Genomic DNA, 20,812 nt, shown 5'->3' with positions numbered 1-20,812 from the left:
CTCGGGTGGATTGTTGTCCCTCAGTGGTTTCAGAGGCCATGTTTGCCTTTGGTGGCTGCACTGAGATCTGAGAAGGTAAGCACACGTCACCAGGTCGGGAGGAGGCGTGCTTCTGTTAATTTCCAGGAAGTGCGTTTCTTGAAAGCCGTGTTACCTGCAGCTTGCCAGGCTTTGATTTCCAGCTTGGGTTCATTCCCAGTCACAAATGCTGTACTTCCAAAAGAGTTTTCCTTCGTGGGGGATATAGGACAGATGACAAGCGTGAGAAGGATTTCTCAAAGAGCATTAGGATAGTGCTGGAATAGGGAGCAGGGAGCTGACTCTATACCTTCACAGCTGACCAGGAGCAAAGGAGCCAAGATGATTGGCCACCTCCAGACAGACTGGCCAGATGCGCTGGTGTAGCCAGCGTGGGGGCAGGGGACCATGCATGCAGCCCTCCACTAAAACACACTCATACCAACGCCCAGGCAACCAGGGGTGCTGGAATGGTGTGCTTCTGAGCACACCGGCCTGTGGCACTGTGATGCCCATCATGCTTGGGGCGGGAGGGCAGGGAGCTCCTTGGGCCACTCTGTTGGATGCTGCACAGCAAGACTTGAACTTCTGACCAAACTGAATTTGAAACACCCTTGTGAGTAAAACCTTCTGTGTGTTGGCACAGCTTGTTCCTCTTGAGAGACAAGCCATGAAAGGGTCTGCAGGTGGTTTTGCCCCCTTGCTGTCTGCACGGTCTTCAGGAGTTTCCAATTCTCAGTGAACAGAGACAGGCCAGCCGGAGCACACCCTGTGAAGCACCCAGGGAGGCTGGCCACTAGGCAAGGTTCTTGAGTTGATCGTGCATTTCAAGGAATCTTTAAGCGTCTTGACAGATGTGGAAGTGACCCCCAGAAATCTGAGGGTTCCTATGTCCTCTCTGTGCACCTGGACATGCAGCTGGAAATGAGTCCAGGCCTATGAGGTACTGGGAGAGACACGGCCAGGGATGTGCTCTGGCCTTCCCCTGTGGCCTCTGGTCACCCATGAGAGGGTGACAGGGCCTGTGACGCTCCCTCGCTCGGTAGCTCTGTTGAGTAGGCAGAGGCCCCCAGGCTCTCTGTGGGCTGGGTGGCTGTCTGCAGCACTGCCCAAGGCGACGGCCAGGCCTCCCCTGCTGAGTGTCAGCGGGCCTGTGCCCCCCCTTGCCTGTCCCTCTTTTCCCTGATGCTCTGTCCTAACAGCTCCACCTCTCTCCGTCCTTTATGTTTCTAAGTCACCTTCACTGTGGCAAGAGCAGAGCCGGGTCGCCATGGCACAGAGCCATGTCAGTGCCAACCAGGGGGGCGCTGACTGGAGGGCATGTGGGGCCTTCTGTGCCATCTTGCAACTTCTGTGACTCTTTTTTTTTTTAATGATATTAGGAAAAACCTGTTCTTTATTTTTTATTTTTGTGTGGGAGAAAAGATACATTAAATCATTTCTTTTAAAAATTTTACTCATTTCCCATCTTTTATCAGCTTAAAGTTGAAATATTTCATTACGTGGGATTAGAAAGAAAGAGATGGGTGGAGTTTTTTTTATTTTTTGGTTCTCGAGATCAAACCCATAAGTGCTGTGCCACACTGAGTTGCATAGGCAGACCCCCCCAACTTTTTTTTTTTGAGGCAGGGTGTTGCTGAGTCCTCCCAGCTCCCTAGTAGCTGGGATTGCAGGTGTGCGGCTGCTATACCTGACTTGGATATTAATAGAAACAAAATTACTAATGTTCGTAATGGTTAAGACTTTGGCTAAATGGATGGATAATACATTCCTCTAATTTTTGTGTATCACTGAAGATTTTCTTTTTATAATGAAAAGTTTATTCTGCCTTTTTTTGTGTGTGTATGTGTTGCAGACTGCTTCCTAGGCACCTTCTTCATCTGCCATTTTGTCCCTGTTATCTATTGTCCCCTAGCCAGCATAGAAAGACTCTGTAAGCTTTATCTGTCCCATCTAAATCAGTATTCTCTGTAGTACTTTTTTAAAAGAATCTTTGCTATCCTCTTTCTCTATTTCCCTGGAAACATGATTTGACCCCCCGCCCCGCCCCTTCATGCTGGAGATTTAACCCCTGGCTTTGCATATGCTAAACACATCCCTACAACTGAGCTATACCCTATCTCAGTTTTCTAATTCTTCATCTATTTTTTTGTGCCCGATATTTATTTTTTTGAACTGTTTTTTAAATTAAGTGTGTAAGACTATGAAATTATTCTCTGTGCTCAGTTTTAAGCAATTTCTAAAATTTTTGATGTATGTGGTGAATTTGTAAATTTACTTTCATTTGTAATTAATAGTTAAGAGAAATATGTTTTTTCCTTTGGGTTGGGATTTTGTTCCTACCTGCTTTATCAATTTCCAGTTCTGTTGTGGCATGCTCAGGTGTGGACTGTACTTTGTGTGTTGGTGTGTCTCAGAGTGTTTTCTGTTGCTGTAACAGTACTGGAGACTGGGCAGTTTATCGAGGAGAGAGATTCTCTTTGGCTGTGGTTCCAGAGGCTGTAAAGTCCCAGGAGCACAGCTAGCATCTGACCAGAGGCTCCTTTTGCTGCGTCTCATGGGGGGCAGCATGAGGGCAGGGAGACTTGAGAGGCAGAGCCCAAGGGGCTTCGGTCTTGACCCCACCTTTTCTGGTAGTGGTAGCTGGTCCAGCCTCAGGAGCACTCCTCCGATCCATCTGTGAGATGGAGCCCGGGACCCAGCTGTCTCCTCAGGGTCCAGCCGCCCTCGGGCTGCTGTGGGAGGCTTTGAACAGGGCACATCCACAGCAAGCACAATGGGGGAAGCTTTCTCTTTTTCATTGCCTTGATTCCTGTCAGTTTCCGGGGGCTTGGAAATGGCACAGATCAGCTCGTGGTGGAGTCTGAAGTGAGCCTGGGGCTCAGGTGTGCTGGGTCATGCAGACCCTCTGTGTCTTGCTGTCTGTGGGTGCTCTGACCTGCGGTCAAGGGCAGGTTCACATCTGCTGATGCCTGTTTCTCTCCCTTTCTCTTGCTTTGCTGCATTCTTTGTGTTCTGGCTTTTCACCTGAGATGCTCACACTGAGGACAGTTACATCCTCTGTGTAAGCTGTGCATTTCCTGCTTAGGAAATGGTCCTACTTTGTTTGGATTTAATCTTTGTGATGTTGATATTCTAACCTCACAGCCTTTTTTTTTGGTCTTCTCTCTGCTTCTTTGGAGCTGACCCTTCCAACCTGATTCTTTTAACTCTGATGCTGTCTATTAGAAACAACTAAGGCATATTGTTCCGTTGTGTTTGGCCCAGTCTGATGGTGTCTGTGTGGATGTGTCCTGTGTGCATCTGGTCATGTAGCAGACACACTGTTCTGAGACCCCTCTGGATCTATGTCCCTTATCTTGTTTTGTGCTGTGCCTGTTCTTGATGTGTTGCATGTGGGTCTTTTTGCCATTTCCTTGGGTTAGACTGTGCAGTTTGGCTTTCTCCTGGCAACTAGAAGGTTCTGTCCTCCTTTCAGAGCTTGTTAGGGGAACATGGGTCAGTCCATGTGCTTGCTTGTGGTGGCAATTGCAGGCAGACCTGACTGTGTCCAAGTGAGAGGTTAGATTGCCACTGTGCTTTCTCTTCTTTCTCACTTTCTGATCTTGTATTATTTCCAATTCTGCAAATTCTTTTCATAACATGTAAATAGTATACTTAGACTGCTATTTATTGATTTATCATCCTTATCATGGTTGTTGATGAGAAAAGAATTATATTTTCTTTTCTCAAATTCCCATTTAATTCCCAGGTACAGTGCTAGATTGGCCTCCAGATTTCAAGATGTCAGGCGCAGCGAGGGCAAGCCTGTGCAGTGGTGCTGCAGCTCTCGGACACATTCCCCTGTGCTGGAGTCCCCTGCTGAGCCTGTGGTGGAGTGTCCCTGCCACCCCTACCCCCAGGTCTGGTGACCACAGCGCAGTGATCACAGCCGGGACACAGCGTGGCCAACAAGCATCTGCCAGGAGGAAGGACTTTACAGGAGCTGCTCCGGGCTCAGGGTGGTGTACATGGAAGATGGAATCGACATAGCACAGACTTCTCCTTTAAACCTGTCTTCAGCTGCATATTTTTAGTCTGCTAAACTGGGCATTGTGTCATTTCAAATTTTCCAGCACGTGAAGCATCCCAGTAAGACCCTCCTGTGTGCAGGTGTGTAAGCTGCTAAGTCAGGCAGGTAGAGCTCGGGGTCTGCTTTCTCACTGGGCTCCCGTGTGAGCAAGCACACAACAGTTACGTGCACTTGCCCTGTCCTCCTTCCCCACTGGGAAGGAGGAAGGAGGGTTGGCTGGGGAGCCTTGTGGAAGGAGGATGACACTGCATTCCTAGAGGCATCTGGGTCGAAGACAAGTCATCAGGTGTGAAGACCATAAAGTTTTTGCACAAAATAGATTTAACTAAATGAAATCATCAAGCATGGTGACTCACGCCTGTAATCCCACCTACTTGGAAAACTGAGGCAGGAGGATCTCAGGTTCGAGGCTAGCCTGGGCAGCATAATGAGACCCTATTTTTCAAAGCAAAACAAAACCCAGGACTGGGGATAGAACTCAGTGGCAGCACACCCCTGGGTTTGGTCCCCAGTGCTGCAAAACAAAGGGGAACCCTGAATGGAGCAGACTTCCTTCCGCTCTTCTGGAGGCTTGGTCTTCAGCGACCTGAGTCCCCAGGGGGCGTGTGGGAGATCAGGTGCAGCCCCGCCAGTGTCCTCCGTGTCCTCGGTGCTCTCGGGGGTAGTGAGACGGGCACATCCTTCACAGCTCAGCAGTGGAGTCCCCTGGCCTGCAGGAGGCCAGGCTCAGCCCCAGCATGCAGGGAGAAGACAGACACTTCATCTAGAGCCTGTGCTTTTTGGAGACTGTTTCCTTTATTTATTTATTTTTCTCTAGGAAGATGAGTGAGAACATTTCACTTTGTTCTTGGAACTTCAGTATAAGTACTCCATACATATGTATGTGTGTATGTGTGTATGTGTATGTGTGTAAACATGGGCTATTTTATATTCAGTGATTCATGTGGGAAATGTTCATGTGGGAGAAGGAAACTTTGCATAATACAGCCCTAATTAAATTGTATAAACTGTAAGATATAAGCTGAAGTGTGCATATGCATACACACATATATGTACATATATCCATATATATATATATATATATAATATGTGTGTGTACTGAAGAGTTTGACTTTTACAACAAACTAGGGTTTAATGTGTTAAAAAATAAAGTTGGGTGCCTGATGCAGATACACCCATAACTTTTATGAGCTGAGCCCAAGGTATGAATATTTGTTTAGTGACTTTAGTGTTTATCATAGTACCATCCTGAGGGCTTGTTTGACTCTTCCTTTATTCAGGGTGATTTTTTTCCCCCCAGTACCAGGGATTGAACCCAGGGGTGCTCCACCTTTGAGCTTTATCCCCAGTCCTTTTTATTTTGAGACAGAGTTTTGCTAAGTTTCCTAAACTGGCCTCAAACTTGTAGTCTTTCTGTTTCAGCCTCTGTCAGAGTAACTTTTTACTTTTATTTTAATTTATTTATCTTTCTTGGTGCTGAGATTGAACCCAGGGGCTCTATACCACTGAGCTACATTCCCTCCCTCCCTTCCCAAGTTTTGAGATGGGGACTTGCTAAGTCGCTGTGCTTGGCCTTGAATCTGCACTTTGTGTGGCAGCCTCCGGTGCCCCCAGGATCACAGCGTGTGCCGCTCCACCCAACTGTTGTCCCTGCTTATGTCCTGGCCCCTCCAGTCTGATCTCAGGCTAGAAGCCAGAATGTGCTTGGCAGAACAATGGCCTCCAAAATACCTAGCCCTAGTCCTCAGAGCGGCAGCTGTCCCTCATGTGGCGGAGGGCTCTGCAGATCGGCTTCAGTGGGAGGTGACGCTGGGTTATCTGAGCAGGCTGTTGTCATCCCCAGGGCCATTGAAGAGAAGTCAGGAGGACCAGCATCAAGTGCAGATTTGAGGACAGCTTCTGGCTTGAAGATGGAGGAGGCCAGGAGCCAGGGAACTGGGGCCTCTGGGGTGGGAAAGACTGGGAACCGCTGTCCCTAGAGCCCTCCAGAGAAAACAACACCTCTGGTGTCTTGATTTGACCGTCACAAACCTACGTCAGACTTCGGCCTCCAGACGGTAGGTAAGATGGAAGTGTGTTGTGTCACCCAGCTAAGTTCGGGCTGATTCGTTGCATTTGGCAGCCACCAGAAACTGGCACACAGTGGGATTCACTAACCCTAAACCAGAGTCAGCCTTTCCTGCCTCTCGCGGTGATAAGGGTGGATTTCTGTCTGCTCTGCCCCGGTTTCCTTGTCTGTGAGGCAGGCAGCAGTGAGCCCAGGTCTGCTCTGGTGCTCTCCAAAGCCCTCACCTCATGGCTCGCCTGCTTGTCCCCTTGGTTGTCTGCCCCCAGGCTAGGCCATGTGCTCTGCAGAGGGCACAGCAGACCAGAGAGCAGCCAGGACCTGCTCAGTGTGTGCAGAGTGCGGGTGGCCCTGCCGCTCCCAGCCTCTTCTCCTGGAAACCCTGGTGCCAGATTTCCTACCTGGGTCGTCAGGTGCCTTGCTCCTGGAGTTGGAATAATGGCCCAGGCTGAAGAACACGAACCCGAAGTGGCTGTGGGGTAGAAAGGTTGGGTCTCCAGAGCCGGAGTGCATGCCCCAGGCAGCTGGGCTTGCTGAGGGTGAGCTGTAGGGCACGGCGGTCCTCGGAAGAGCCCCATACTCACGGGCGGCTGAACCTGGGAGCACTCTTCAGGGAGCGCAGAAGGAGAGCGTTGGCACTGCTGCCCGCGCTCTGTCCTCAGCTACACCTGGTCTCTGGACTTGGCCCGTTTTCTGTAGAGCACATTCCTGTCTCCTGCGAGGAGTCCGCAGTATTTCTGCTGAGGGCGTGGCGTTTTTCCATGATGCCTGGCCCTTGGGTCTCTGGTCCTTCTGGCCCTGCTTTGTCTCTGGTGGGGCAATGCTGGACCCCTGCCCCTCTTTGCTCCTGCCCCACTTTCCTAGCACCTGATCACCCTGTGTTCCTGGCTTCTGGGGAGCTAGCAATACAGACACCACGCCTCCTCACCTGTGCCTGTTCCTGGGCTGGGCAGAAGAGGGGCCAATGGCAAGCAGGTGGACAGGTGTGCGGACCAGAGCCCCCATGACTTCAGGGGATATAGGGATACCTTTGCTGGGAGTTTTCAGATGGGAGTCCTTCCTAAATGTGCTCCTGGATGCCCAGTACCTCACCGTGCTACCGCACAAGGGGGCAGGCACCCCTACTCCTTCCCAGGACCAGGACCCGATCCTATGCCTGGAGAAGCCCTTCCCTCTCCTTCCTGGGGTGTGAGCCCCGGCCCTTGGTGTGCCAGCTTCGCTGTCAGGACAGCACCTCGTGCTCCTGCCCTTGGCCTGCTGGCACAAGCCTGGGTGTTGTGGGAGAAAAAGGGACAGCCCCACGTGGAAGGGCAGGAGAGGTGTGGGGGTGCCCAGAGCCCCCTGCCTGCTGCCCTGGCTTCCAGGCCAGCACCCTCTAGTCCTCCAGCCTGCATCTGCTTACCAGCTCCCAGAATTCTGTGGTCCTTGTCTCCTTGGACAGTCGGTTTTGAAAAGATTCATATCTTTTTTTTTTCAAACAAGCTTCATAATGGGGTTTTAGGAAGGGAGTAGGGTCAGTACTCTCAGTCTTGAGTTCTTCATAAAAAGCAATTCTCTAAATGTCAAGAATGAAGCCTCTTCCCCTAAGCCAACCAGGAGGCTGGGTTGGGGGTGTGAAGGCTCTTTAGTCTTTAAATTTCACAGTTCAAGTCAGAGGTCATTTGACTCCTAATACTCGAGGTTCAAAACGCCCAGTGCCTGGGCACTCCTGTCTTTCACTGATTGGACACTGGTTACAGGGTTGCACAACTGAAATCTTTATGAATGAAACACAAACTGCCTTCCCTCCATTCTCACTGATTGCCTGTAGGGGCTTTAGAAGTCTTGGGAGCACTTTTCACACTTAAAGAAAGTTTTAGAAAGGGGCTGGCACAAAGGGAGAAGCGTTCACAAGGTGGATCTGGGAGGGTGGCCTTGTCCTTCACCTGCAGGTGGGGCTTCCCTGTGCAGGGCAGTGAGGTGGGTACCACTGCCTTCTCTGTTCTGGCTTTCGGCTCTCCTGGTATTTACAGAAGAGGCACAAGTAGCTGAAGAAATCTGGGGACGTGTCCCTAGTTTACCTCTCCTGGCAATGGGAAGAGCCCCTGCCTGGCATTGCCTTTTTTGCTGTGCCATAGATGGACCTCAGGTCCTGTGTGTGTGTGTGGGTGTGTGTGTGTGTGTGTGTGTGTGTGTGTGTGTGACAAGTGGTCTCCCAGAGCTGTGGCCCAGCCCTGCCTGGGGTTTAAGAAGCTGTTTCTGCGGCTTCCCCTGCTGAGTGACGGCTGCTGGCCCTTCCTTCAGACAAATCTCCAAAATGTGGAGGCTTGTTAGCTGGTCAGTGACTGTGCTCATTCAGGTGGAGCAAAGTGGGGTGGGAAACTGGTGGATGGGGTTTTCCACTTTGGATTTCACTGGCAACTCCCCCGTCTGGGGACGTCACTGCTGATGTCTTCCCCTTCATTGCTAAACCAGGCAAGGAGACTGTGGGGACTGCACCATCTGGGAGCTCCACACTCAGATCTTAATCCCGCCAGGAGAAGCAGGGCAGGGCCCTGGTGAAGCAGAGACCAGTCCTTGATTATTTCTAGCATTCTGGTGCCCAGACTTCATTCCTTCAGTGGCTTTGCACTGTGGGGCAGCAGTTCTGCCTTTACACTGAAATAGAGTGGAAGAAACAATGTATTTCCTCCTGTCAGAAATGTTTATTTGACTTAATGATTTTGAACAAGTCAGTTTAAAATGGAGTTTAAGTGTGTTTTTTGTGACAAAGTGAGTTTGATAGAACCAGCTAGATGATCTCATCACATGGCCCCGCTGGCCAATGGGAACCTCTAACACTAGACCCACTCCAGGAGATGGGCATTAATCCCGGCCAGGGTGGAGCCTAAGACCTAGCCGTAGGTCTGCCCGCTATCTACACATTGGGGACCGTCCTCATCCTAACCGTGGCACTGGGTTGTGGAACCATGATTGGACTCCATAAGGGAATGCTGATAGTTTTCTAGAAGGTTCCTATTTCCAAGGCATCACTCCATGCCTCTGGGGCATGTGGACTGTCAGAATGAGGTGGGTGTGGGACAGGGTCTCCTGGCCGGCTGATGAGGCTGTCTGCAACTGTGATGCATCAGGCTATTGTCCTCTGCCATTAGGGTCCTCCAGGAAGGGTCTTTGCTGCCTTGGACTTGGTGAGTTCTTTGGAAGAGTGAGTGGCTGCTGATCTGCAGGCATGGCTTCTGTGTTGTGGACACAGGCCTTGACTGATGCTAGGGTCAGGACTTGCCTGTCTGCTGCCGTCCACTGTGCAAAGCTAACAGCTTCGGTGTAGAGGTGTCTGTTTCATCCTCTGTGCACTTTTGTGTCTTGGTTTTTCTGTTCCAAGGACACAAGGCTTTTTTCCTATAGTATCCTCTAAAAGTTTTACCTTTCCCTTTTTCCTTCAAGTCTTGATCTACCTGGGATTGTGACCGGTGGTGACTGGGATGCTTGTCTCCTTTCTGTGGAAATGCACCTCTGTCCTGGGGGCTTCTGCTAAATATCTATCTTTTCACAGTGATCTATAAAGGATCCCTTTCTGCCTTCAGAAGCACCTTGGTTCCTTTTGAAATTATTCTTCCATGTAGTTTTTAGAATCAGCATTTAAGGTCATGAACTATCTCTACTGGATTTATAGATCAGTTTGGATGGAATTGGTATCTTTAAAACAGGTCTTTCTGTCCTGTGTGTTGGAACGCTCCGTCTAGAGTTCAGGTTGTTTAGAATACCTTTCAGCAGCGTCTGCACAGGTCTGCCGGGTCTTGGTGGATACGGTTCTATGTCCCCATGTTTCTGTGTTAGGCTTTCTGCTTGTTGCAACGTGTGGAAATGCTGCAGGTATTTTATGCTGTTCTTACAGCCTACCCCCTGAGCATCTTGTTATTTTCTTATTAGCCTTAGTAACTTCATAGTACCCCCCACCCCCACCCATGGGGTTGTGAGGAGTTTGGCCAGAATGTTATGTCACCATTGACGGCTGGGGCTTGGCTCCTTCAAGGTTCACCAGTAAAAGCAGCATTCACTGTGGCTTTGTAAAGATGCTTGCTTGGGTTAAAGCTTTCCAAGATGCTCCTGTGGGTCTTTGCTCACTCTCAGGATGAGCATGACTGCATTCAGCACAGCAAGTTGTTTTTGTAGGTGTTTTGCGCACATCTCTTCCCGTGTCCGTGCTGTTGGTTTTGGTCCGGCATTCTTTGGGCCCAGCACTGGGTTAAGCTTGCCCATCATTTGTTTGAGAATTTGGTGGCTGTGCTCATGACTGAGGCTGCTTCTTTTTTTCATCCTGTCTTCATGTGTTCTGCTGCTTTCTGGCTTCTGTTTCCGAGGTACCTCTGCAGGAAGATGCCACGTATGCTCCAGGGTCCTCTGAACTGTGTCTTTGGTGGCCTACAGCTTCACGAGGGACTCTTCCTGACTGTTTTGTTTCTCCGTCTGGTTGTGCGCTCTGTGTCTGCAGGCGCGTGTCTCCCACCAGCCACCACCACCTGAAGCTGACAGTGCCACTTTGGTTCCTGTTAGTACCTGCAGTCCTTCACTCTGCTGCACTGGGGAGGTCAGAGCCAAGGCGAGCAGGTGGGCTGTGGTTCTTTCCCTCTCTCTTTGTGCTGAGGGCCTGTGGGGTGGGGGTGGGGCATGTCTGAGGCAGCCTAGGTGAAGAGGGGGCCTCTCTGTCTAGAGGTTTCACCTGTGCCCCTGAGACGAGGGGACATGTGGTTGGGTCCCCATGCCAAGGCTTTTCTGTCTTGTAGGGGGGGGTTGTCCAAGGCGGCAGGCTGGCTCTGGCAACCTGGAAGGCTGCCATCTTGTCTTTTCCTCTCCAGATCTGTGCTCCTGCCAAGCAGGTCATGGCGTTGCTGGAGAAGAGAGCCCCACCTTTGCCGCGCCCGTTCGTTTCAGGTCAGGGAGTTGTGCTGCAGGGCCAGGCAGCACTTGTGGATGAGGTTGCAGGCCAGAGAAGGCGCCGCTTGGTCCTTCGTTACTTTCTGTGTCCTGAAAGTGCAATCAAACTTTGTGGCTTCTGGTTAGAGTACAAAATGGAATTTTCCAAAGTCTGAGCATGTCAGCACTGTTTTTATCCCTTACTCCTATGTGACTCTAGATGGAAGACTGGGGAAGAGTGCCTCCCAGTCAGTCTGTATCATATCCTCTGTGCCAGGAGGCTGCCTGCCTGTGGAAGTTAGTCTGTCCCTGCTGCAGATGAGACTTTCCCTGGGGCAGCTGCCTCCCTGTTGCAGGCGCCTGGAAGGCCTTGCTGCCTGGAGAGCCCGCTGCTGCAGCTCCCCACTCCCTGTGCAGACCAGCCTGTATGCACCAAGCATGGGCCACGCGGGCAGCGTGGAGCTGCAGCTCTCGCCCAGGTGGTGCACGAGGGTCTGCCTCCCCTTGCCCTCCGCAAGCTCCTCCAGCCACGAAGGGTCAGCAGAAACCCGTGCCCTCTGTGGGCTGGCTCAGGGCACCCTGACTGCCATCTTGACCTTCGGGGTGTTGTGCAGCACTTCCTGGGCCACTTTTAAGGTAACAGTTGTCAGGAAAGTGTGCGCCTGAAGTGGCACAGCTCACCAGCAGAACGCTTGTGCCCTGCTTCTGTGACGGGACTCAAGGCACGCCTGGCTCTTCTCACACAAAACTGCGCCACCCCAGGATGAGGAGACGTCCTATCATTACCCTGTTCAGCATAGGCCAGGCTGCCTTCTCTGGAGTTGCGGCAGGATCTGAACTCAGGCCTAGCCCCAGCACCATGTCGTGCCGGCCACTGGCCTGCCCATCTCTTATTAGCATGTCTTTTCCTGTGGGCATATGGAGAGCCCAGGGCCCCTGCCTGAGGTCCTATGAGGTGGTGCAAGTTGGCTTCTGGACATAGACACTCTCTTTGACTGTACTTAGAAGCGTCAGGTGGACTGGAGACTGCAGGCCTTGCAGCTAATCACTTCCTGCCCGCCCTGCCTCCCCATGCCACTGCAGGGGTGGGTGTGGAGAGGGCATGGTGGCTCCTTGCAGCAGTGAACGCCTGCAGGAGGTGTGAAGCTGCAGAGGCGCCTGCCTGCCTGGAAATTGGCCTGCTCAGGAGCAGCCGCCTTGACTCAGAGCTACAGACCGCACCCAAATGCCACCTAGGCCTTTCCTTGCCCGTCAGAGAGCATTTTAGAAATTTGTAGTGTGGGGAGTTGGGGCAGGTAGGGTGGAGGGAAGAGCTGACAGGTTGCAACATACAGTTGGAGTAAAGCACATGCCTGGTGTTAACTGTAGCCCTTTCTTTTTAGGAGCGGATTCTTGTTCCTGTCTCTGTGCTCCATGGGGGCCGGGGGTTGGCAGTACCTTCCTGTTCTTATCATTTTCCTGGTAGTGGGTGGGTGGTGGGCTGGGCCTGGACCTGCCTTTGGGACTGTCTCAGCCTGAGCAGCCATTCAGCACAGGGCCTGGGGGCTGCTCCAGCTGAGGAGCTTTTCAGGAAAGAGTCTACTGGGCTGCAGGCTATCCAGCAGTGGCACTGGATGGGCAGGCACGGCTTTTGGTTCAGAGCAGAGCTTAAGTCTGAGCTTCAGGGAGGCACGGGAGCCAGGCAGGCCCACTGGTGGGGACTTAGCACTGGGGTTGACACCAGATGTCCCTGTTTTTCTCCTAGAGAAAGAAAGCATGATGGTTTAGAATGTCAGCCCTGGAGCATGGGGGAGTCTTAGGCTTTGGGGTGCCCAGATTGTTGTATAGCGGGGTCCCACAGAGGAGGTGACCTGTGAGCCCTGAATCTCCCATAGGAACCTCCCCATCTGGCTGCCTGTCTGGGTCGGGATACTAGGGTCCCTTTCTGGATTTGCTGTTGATGGCTGTGGGGCCTGGCCAAGTTACTTTGCTCTCTGTGTTATAGTCCCCCCATGTGAAATGGTGGAATGGGGTGTGTATGTGTCTGAATCCCCTGTAGAGCTCCTCCTGTGCTACAGGGGTCAATGAGCACACATCTACAGCCTCAGAGTGAAGTCAGCCTGCGGCACAGAGGAGCGACAAGGAGGCTGGAAGGGAAGAGCCCTCCCCAGCAAGCAGACACCCTGTCCTGATGTCCCTCCTAGATTCTGGAAGCAGCTCCCTCTGGCCCAGAAGCAGGGTGAACCTGCCTGGGTGTGTGCTCTCACCTTTGATTCCCTACTCTGCAGGGAAGACCCAGCTCCAAGGTTACGTGTAGCATGGGCGCGGTACCCCTTGATCCTGACCACGCAACTCCCAGGAACGCCTGCCTGCATCATGTTTGTAGTTATTTCCTTACTTCTGATTTTATTTGGAAACAAAACAGAAGGAAATAAAGCAGCCTTTCTTTTACCATGTTTTTTTTCAAGTGTATTTTCTATTTTAGTATGTTATTAACATAAGCTATTTCTTTGGCATTGCATAGATCCACTTAAATGAGGCAAAGAGAGATGACATATTATGAAACTCACCTGTTTTTGAAGATACAGTAGGGCCACTTCTGTTGTATGCATTTCCTACAGAATATTTCAAGTCTTTACATTGAAAAGTATTCCTGGCTTCTCCATGTCATCTTGTTTACACACAAACATGCGTACGAGGTTAAATAGAATAATTGTAATTCAGTTAAGAACTCCTTTGGGGAAGATGATATTGCATGTAAGAATTTTGAATGGAGCTTGAATATGCTTGTTCAGTCCTTTAGAATGATAGTTTTAATAAGTTACATACTGGAAAGTTCCAAGGCAAGGTGGCAGATTGAACACTTGCATCTCATTTCACTCATTCTGGAAATTCATAGAAACTCCAGTAAAGATGTGTGTGTCCTAAGTCCCAACCCAGTCACTATGCTTACCCCAGCACCCAGGTTCTGGTCTCCAAATACTCTTTCCCACCTGGGGGTCAGGAAATGTGTAGGAGTTGCCAGGACATCTTGTCACAGCAGAGAAAGGGGCTGCTCTCCAAGACCCTTAGCAGGTGTTAGAAGGATACAGGAGCCAATCCATGGGTTCCCTCTGGCCAAGGACAGGACCGCATGAGCACTCCTAAGGACGGGGGTTATTGGGACACTGAGAAGCATGCCACCTCTTCCTTGCTCTCATGCAGAGGCTGCTGGGGACCCGCTCATCGTTTTCAGAAGTTGGTAATAAAGGAAGAAGATTGAGCATTTGCTGTGCTTTCTTATAAAACTTGATTGTGAGAATAACATGGCAGCTGGTTTGGGATCATTTCTCACTGTGGAGCTCGTCCAGCCGAAGTGAAAGGGTGGAGGCAGGTGGGCCTGTCTGCAGGCCTGTAAGCTGTGGCCGTGGGAGAGGCTCTCCGCCCAGCTCTGGGCCGCCCAGGCACAGCAGCTCCCTGCAGCTGCTGGCAAGTCAGGAGTCTGCGTGCTTCCAGGACACACCCCAGTTTGCGGGAAGCTGGGGCAGGGAGCACAGCCTTCTGTCCCAGGCCCACATTTTTGCAGCCTTCGGGGTGGGTGGCCAGTGTCTTCAGTTGGTGTTGGGGGTGTGTAGATTAGAAAGACTTGGGAGAAATGCAGCAGCTGTTTGCAGTGTCTGCACCCTTCTGGGATCACGGTATGAGCAGAGCATTTTAAGACCATCTAAAGAGGGGCATTTTCTGATAACATAGAATTCACGTGTGCTGATGGTGTGCGTTCTGTGAGCTCTTCTAGAGGTGCTTGCCAAGACCACCGAGATGTGCCTCAGTCTGGTCCGGCAGGAGCAGAGTGGGGTGCAAGGAGGATGTGAGAGGGACCCAAGAGAAACGGGGAGCCTCTCGAACAGTTCTTTCTGCTGCTGGCTTTTGAAATCATCCACAGAAGATTAAAATGCACATTCCTGTGGAAGGTCAAGAACTAGCCCAGGTGGAGGGATGAGGGCCATGCCAGCTGCAGGGTAGGTGTCTGAAGCAGGGGGACGAGCCTCAGCTAAATTGGCAAATGAAGCAAAGCCAGGCCTCTGGCCAGCTGGGAAAGCTGGTGCAAGCTGTTAGTTCCACAGCCCACCACTTCTCTTGGAGAGGGGAGCAGGAAGCTCGCCCCCAAGTAGATGGGGGGGTGTTCAAGGTGGAAGAAGCGGGACCCCCACCCACAGGTCCTCTGCTGTGCTGGGCGATGGCACCGCACCGGGGTGCCCACCCAAGGGTTGTCCCAGGGAGAGGCCACTGCCTGGGAGGAGCCTGGGCCCTCAACCCAGGGAAGTGCAGGTGGAGAAGCATGCTCTGCCCCAGGCAGAATTTCTGCCTCTGCTCTTGGGACACTTGGCACAAAGTTTCCAGGCATGAAAAGCAGTCCTAGCAGGGACTCCAGATAAAAAATGAACAGAATTAAGAAGCAGACTGTGCAGACAAAAGGAAGCCTATTAGTGTCAGCAGCGCCCTGCCCCACTCGGTGTGGAGGGCACGTGAGCCAGGTGATAGTTCTCAGGACGTGGCCACTCCATTTGTGACTTAAAAATAAAGCAGAGGTCGTGAAACATTCTAGGAGGCGAGAATACGTAGCGAAGGAAATGGTGTGTGAGTCAGTGAGACGGTTGAGAGGCCAGCGTGGGAGCCATCCGTGAACCTGTGTACCCAGGAGCACAGCACCAGAGAGCTGCGGGAGTCCCACAGGAGCACCTGAGCCACCACACGGGAGGGACCTGGGAGGGCTTCCCCACAGGCAGGACCGGGAGGTTGGGACACAAAGACAAGGAGAAGGTCTCACAGACACCCAGAAAAATGAATCAAGTCATGAATGGCTCCACGTTTTCAGCGACAGTGCTGGGAACACAGATGGAGCGCTGTGCCTTCAGAGTTCCGAGGGAGGGTTTTCCAGCCAGAGGCCCGTGACCCAGACCAGAGGCGCGGGGCAGCAGCCCACGCGTGTCTCAGACTTTCCACTGAGGCATGCATCTCCTTTCCCAGGACATGGGCGGACCTGAGTTCCTGCAGAATGAGAGGATAAGCCAAGGTACAATATGGAGCGGAACAAAGGACATGGGAGAGCCCGCCTGGATCAAGACCCAGGGCTCCCTGGGGCAGGAGAAGGCGGGTGAAGCAGGGACAGCGGTTGCGTAGGGGACTGGTGCCTGGCTGAGAAGAGCAGTTCAGCCTCTAAGGCAGGGGTGGTCAGGGCCAGCTTGCTGCTGCTATCTTCACCCAGAACAGTGGCTGGGAAAGCCTGCTGGACCTTGCTGTGCACCTGACCTGCCTCGACCCGGCTGTTGCATCCCTCACCCTGCCCTGCTGCTCAGTCACCTGAGGACACCATTCCTCCCCAGAGTCTTCTGCTTGGCTGCTCCTGAGGGCCACAGGTGGCCATGGCACCGCACGGCTTGCTCCCCAGCCCACATCTTTGGGCATTCAGTCTGCTCCACAGATGCCAGAGCTGACGGCAGACTGACTTGGGACCCTCCTGCCCTGGGAGCTTGGTCGCTCTCCTCGGCCCACACCCTGCTCCTGGCCTTCAGGGCTGCCGTGCCAAGAGTGTGCTTGGAGAGCTGTCGGCAGAGGCGTTGAGATCACAGAGAGAAGCCAGAGGAAGCTCGCCACAGCCAGGCTGTTCCCAGGAGGAGATGCTGAGACCCAGGCTCGCCCAGATGCCGGGTCTTTGCAGAGCATTGGTCTCCTTACTGCTCTTCCACTTAGTGTGAGCTTCCTAGTGTGCATGATGGTAAAGGGCGAACACAGTAAGTTCTGCAGGCCCAGTGCCCTCCCCACTCCCCGCCACCCCAGTAAGAGGAAATGGTGGTTACGCGGTTGAGAGAGCGGTGATTCCCCTGCCTGTGAATGGGTCATTCTTCCCTTGAAGAGCCCCTCGACTCTGGCCGTGCCTTCTGGAGAACACTGCTGCTTTCACGGTCCGTGTGATGCCATGACGTGGTGCCAGGAGAAGAGGAGCAACTCATGTCGTGGAAAATCAGTGTCCTGCTTTGCCACGGTGCCTTTAAAAAGGAGAGGGAGACTGACAGACCTTCCTGTTGTGCCAAGAGCTCCCTCCAGGCTGACTGCGTCTCTCCAGGGACTCTGAATGCTGTCTTTGTGCCCTCACCAACGTCAGAGCCTGATGGTGTCGTGCTAGGCTCAAGGCAGGCGTATGAAAGAACTTTGTGCTCCACCCTGGAATATTCATGAGAATACAGGCTTTTCTGTGTGGATGCTGCTGCTCACAGGAGAGAAGCTCTCATTGTTTGCTCAGGGCGCTCTGGGGCAGAAGCGCCAGCAGCTTCTGTTGGGAACTCAAGGCATTTCCAGGGTTTTTGATACAGAAATAGCACAAGTCATGTTTGACGCAGCCGCCGGTGCCGCACAAGTGAATGGGGATTGTGGTTCCCAGCTCTGCAGCTGGCATGCTGGCAAGGTTTGGCACAGCCTGGCTGTAGTCTCCCACCTGGCCTCCTGAGGCTGGCACCAGGGAGAGAAGGTGGGGTTGCCTAGCAGCCCACGAGTGGGTCTGCTTGTCTATGAAGGTTCGAGTCCTTGTTTCCGTGTCCATCTGTCGAGGCAGCTTTGTTTCTGAAGGTGAAGCTGCAGCAGTGGTGGGTTGTGGGACACGGGGGTTGCTGATGAATGTCATCCCGTTTCTCAACTCCACTTTAACTTGCATGGCAAAGGATGATGAATCAAGGCTAAACCTCATCCCTTTTCAACACGTGGTGGAAAAGAAGGAAGCACTGAGGACCTGCTCAGAGTTCCGTGTGGCTTTCCGAAGGTGATGTTGCTCCCAACTCAGCCCTGCCTGGAGCTCTGGCACTAGATTGCTCAGAATCAGCCTGTTCTGGGAGCAGAGGGAGAGTGGTCTGCAGCCTCCTCCAACCCAGGAGCTCCCTCTGTGGCGTAGACAAGAGGCCAGCATGTGCTGCCAGCTCCCCAGCGTCTGGTGCCTGCCAGCCGCCTGCAGCGGGTGTGGAACAGTGCACGGCAGAGCTCCTGGGGCAGGCCTGTGCTGGCCACGTCCTCCTGACCTGTGAGGCACTGGTCGTTGAGCGTGCTGGGCTGGGCAGAACTCGAGGGAAGACCTGGAGAGAGCTGGGACCTGGGAATGGAGGGAGTCTGTTCAGGAAGTGCAGTGGTGAGCCTTGAGGGTGGGAAGCACGGTGGCCCCGCTGCAGAGGGTGGGCTGCAGGGGGTGTTCTCAGGCCACGTGTCCTGCCCACGCCTGATCTTGCTAATCGCCTTGAGTCCAGCTTATGCATTCCTTTTAAGATGAAATTTAAGTCAATTTTGGGAATCTTACAAATTTTCAAGAAAATAGCTTCAAAAAGCACTTAAATCAATGCCTTAGGAATTAGAGCATTAATAGCTTGAGTGTATTGGATGAAAAAGATTTTTTTTTTTTTAAAGCAGAACCCACAATGAAACCCTTGCCTTTGCCGTTCTTACCAATGTGAGGCTGTATCCACTGAGCTGCTGGGGCCCTCACAGCGCTCCTTCCTTTCCCAGCCCTCCCCAGTGGTCAGCCTGTGCATACTCAGCCCTCGGGGCACATGGCCAGCCTCAGCTGGGCGGGGAGCTGTGGGTGCCCCACAGGCCTGAGGAGATGGCTTCTGTGGTGTCTCTGTCATGGCCAAGTTAACACTGCTTGCTAGGTGCTTGCTGAGTTCATGTTCCCTTATAGAGGCTTTGCTTCCAGCTCCAGAAGAACGTGAGGAAAGGGAGCATCATTCAACTGGCGCGTGGTGGGCACAACTGCCCATCTCTCACCCCACGGCCGCGAGGGCCCCGCCTCCTGGAGCTGCCTCTCCATCCCACCCCTCTCTCAGGCCAGCCTGCAGTGATGCTCTGGCACTTGCAGGGGCAGGGCTGCTCCCCAGGCTGGACATCTGAGACCCTCTGTTATGTTGGGCCTGGACCCTTGCTCAGGCCCTTTTCTGTCTCTGTGAGGTGCAGCCTCACGGGGTCCTGAGTGGACACTTCCCCAGAGCTGCCATCAGCCCTGCCTGCCTTGGAGGCACCTGGCACTGACACAGGTGCCTGTCTGTCCTCAGGACCACAAAGTCAAGTACTTGGCCAGTGGCGTTTCCAAAGTTAGTAGAGGGGCTCCTTAAAGTGGTTTCTACGTCAGTCTCCACAGAGACTGGTGATCCCCTCCCAATCCCTGAAAAGTCAGAAGCAGGGAGATGACTTGCTAGAGTGAGCCATGGGTCAGTCTTCTGGGGTCCAGCACCTTTGGGACAGCCTTGCTACCCTTTGATGGGTTGGGTCTCACTGGCTCATCTGTAAGCAGAGGTCATGTGGCTGTCTTCCTCCACATGGCCCAGTGAGGTCCACAGGAATGGTACAGCACCCAGCGGGTGAGGCAGTGAGTGTGGACTACTTCTGTGTGCTTGTCTGGACTAAAGCTGAAGAGTCTCTGCTTAGCCAGATGAGGAGGCCAGGCACCTCCCTGCAGATGAGTCCAGCATGCTGAGTAAATGGCAGCAGGCTGTCTGTCAGTGCCTGTGTGTCTGACTCAGAGCAGCAGTCTCCTTCTCCCTGGAGGGCAGAAGTCTGCAAGTGCCCAGTGCATTGACCGAGTGAGGCCAAGCCTATTATGAGCCCATCCGTGGGCACAGAGAAGGGGGTTGGTGGCACACCCCACCTGCCCCTTCTGCGTTCCTTACTCAGCTCTCCTCCCTGCCTGCCATCGTATCTCATCCCTCAAAAGGAAGCCTGGGGCACATGTGGGAGACACTGACATCTTGTAACCTGGCATTGTGCCACATCTCGTGATAAAGAGGGTCCCAAAGGACAGGGAGGAGATGAGTGCAACTTCATGCTTCCCACGTGTGGGGTGGGTCACTGCTGCTGGTCCTGCCCATTAAACATGCCCAGGCCAGAAGCCTGGTGAAACACAAGCCTGGCACCAGCTTAGACAAACGTGCACTGAACAGGCTGGGGCTGCCCGTCACTGACCTAGGAGGCCAGGGGAGCACCTCTCTGTGCTCATTAGGAGGGAGGAGAGAATGCACAGGGGATACCATCACATGTACTGAGGGCCTCTGGTCACCTGTGACTTGCTGTCCAGGGAGAGTGGCCTGGTGGATTCCTGTAATGTGGGCAGTAGGCCAGGACAGGAGCCGCGTGCTACTGCAGGACAGCAGTTCCCACCAAGGAAGCCCAGCACCTCTGTGTTTGAGTGGCCCCCCTCCCGCCTGGGCCCCAACCTGGACTGCCCAGGATGCCCACTGCTACTGAGGACCCCAGACAGGAGAGTCCAGGTGCCTCTGGGAAGCATCTGGCGTCAGCGTAGGTGCTCCACCCGTCCCAGGCCCACTCCACAGCAGTCTCTCACTCCACCTCAGCAGAAGAGGGCCCAGTGCCAGCACCAGGGCCCAGCAATTTGAGGACTACATCCAGCAAGGGACCTACTTCCTAGGCAGTGACCACAGAAATGCTCCAGGCTGCGTTGCAGGGGCCACTTATGGCCCAGCTTATCTGGACTGGTAGGCTTGTGACTGTGGAGTAGATTCGTCCTAGGAGCTAGACTATGACCAGGGTTAGTCTAAGGTGGTTGGCATTTGAGACTAGAAGGTCCTGTGGGCTGGCTCAGGTTGCTGACCTGCTCTCGGGGGCACACCAGTCTAGGTCAAGAGTGTAAGATGCTGACCTGAGGGACAGGCAGCTCATCCTCTCTTGGCCTTTGGACTGGCCTCTGAACCTCTGGCCCTCTCAGAGAGGGGAGCTTCTGGCTTCTTTCTCTGCCTCTGGGATTGGTCACTGTG

General features: G+C 52.9%; 1 protein-coding gene across 1 annotated transcript in view; it reads left to right on the top strand.

The window, feature by feature from the left end:
* HDAC4 (histone deacetylase 4) overlaps window positions 1-20,812 on the top strand; it is a 255,976-nt gene that overhangs the window by 129,546 nt on the left and 105,618 nt on the right.

The sequence above is a fragment of the Sciurus vulgaris genome, assembly GCF_902686455.1.
Source record: "Sciurus vulgaris genome assembly, chromosome: 3".
In the NCBI taxonomy this organism is placed as follows: domain Eukaryota; kingdom Metazoa; phylum Chordata; class Mammalia; order Rodentia; family Sciuridae; genus Sciurus; species Sciurus vulgaris.
This window is presented reverse-complemented; position numbering and strand designations above follow the sequence as displayed.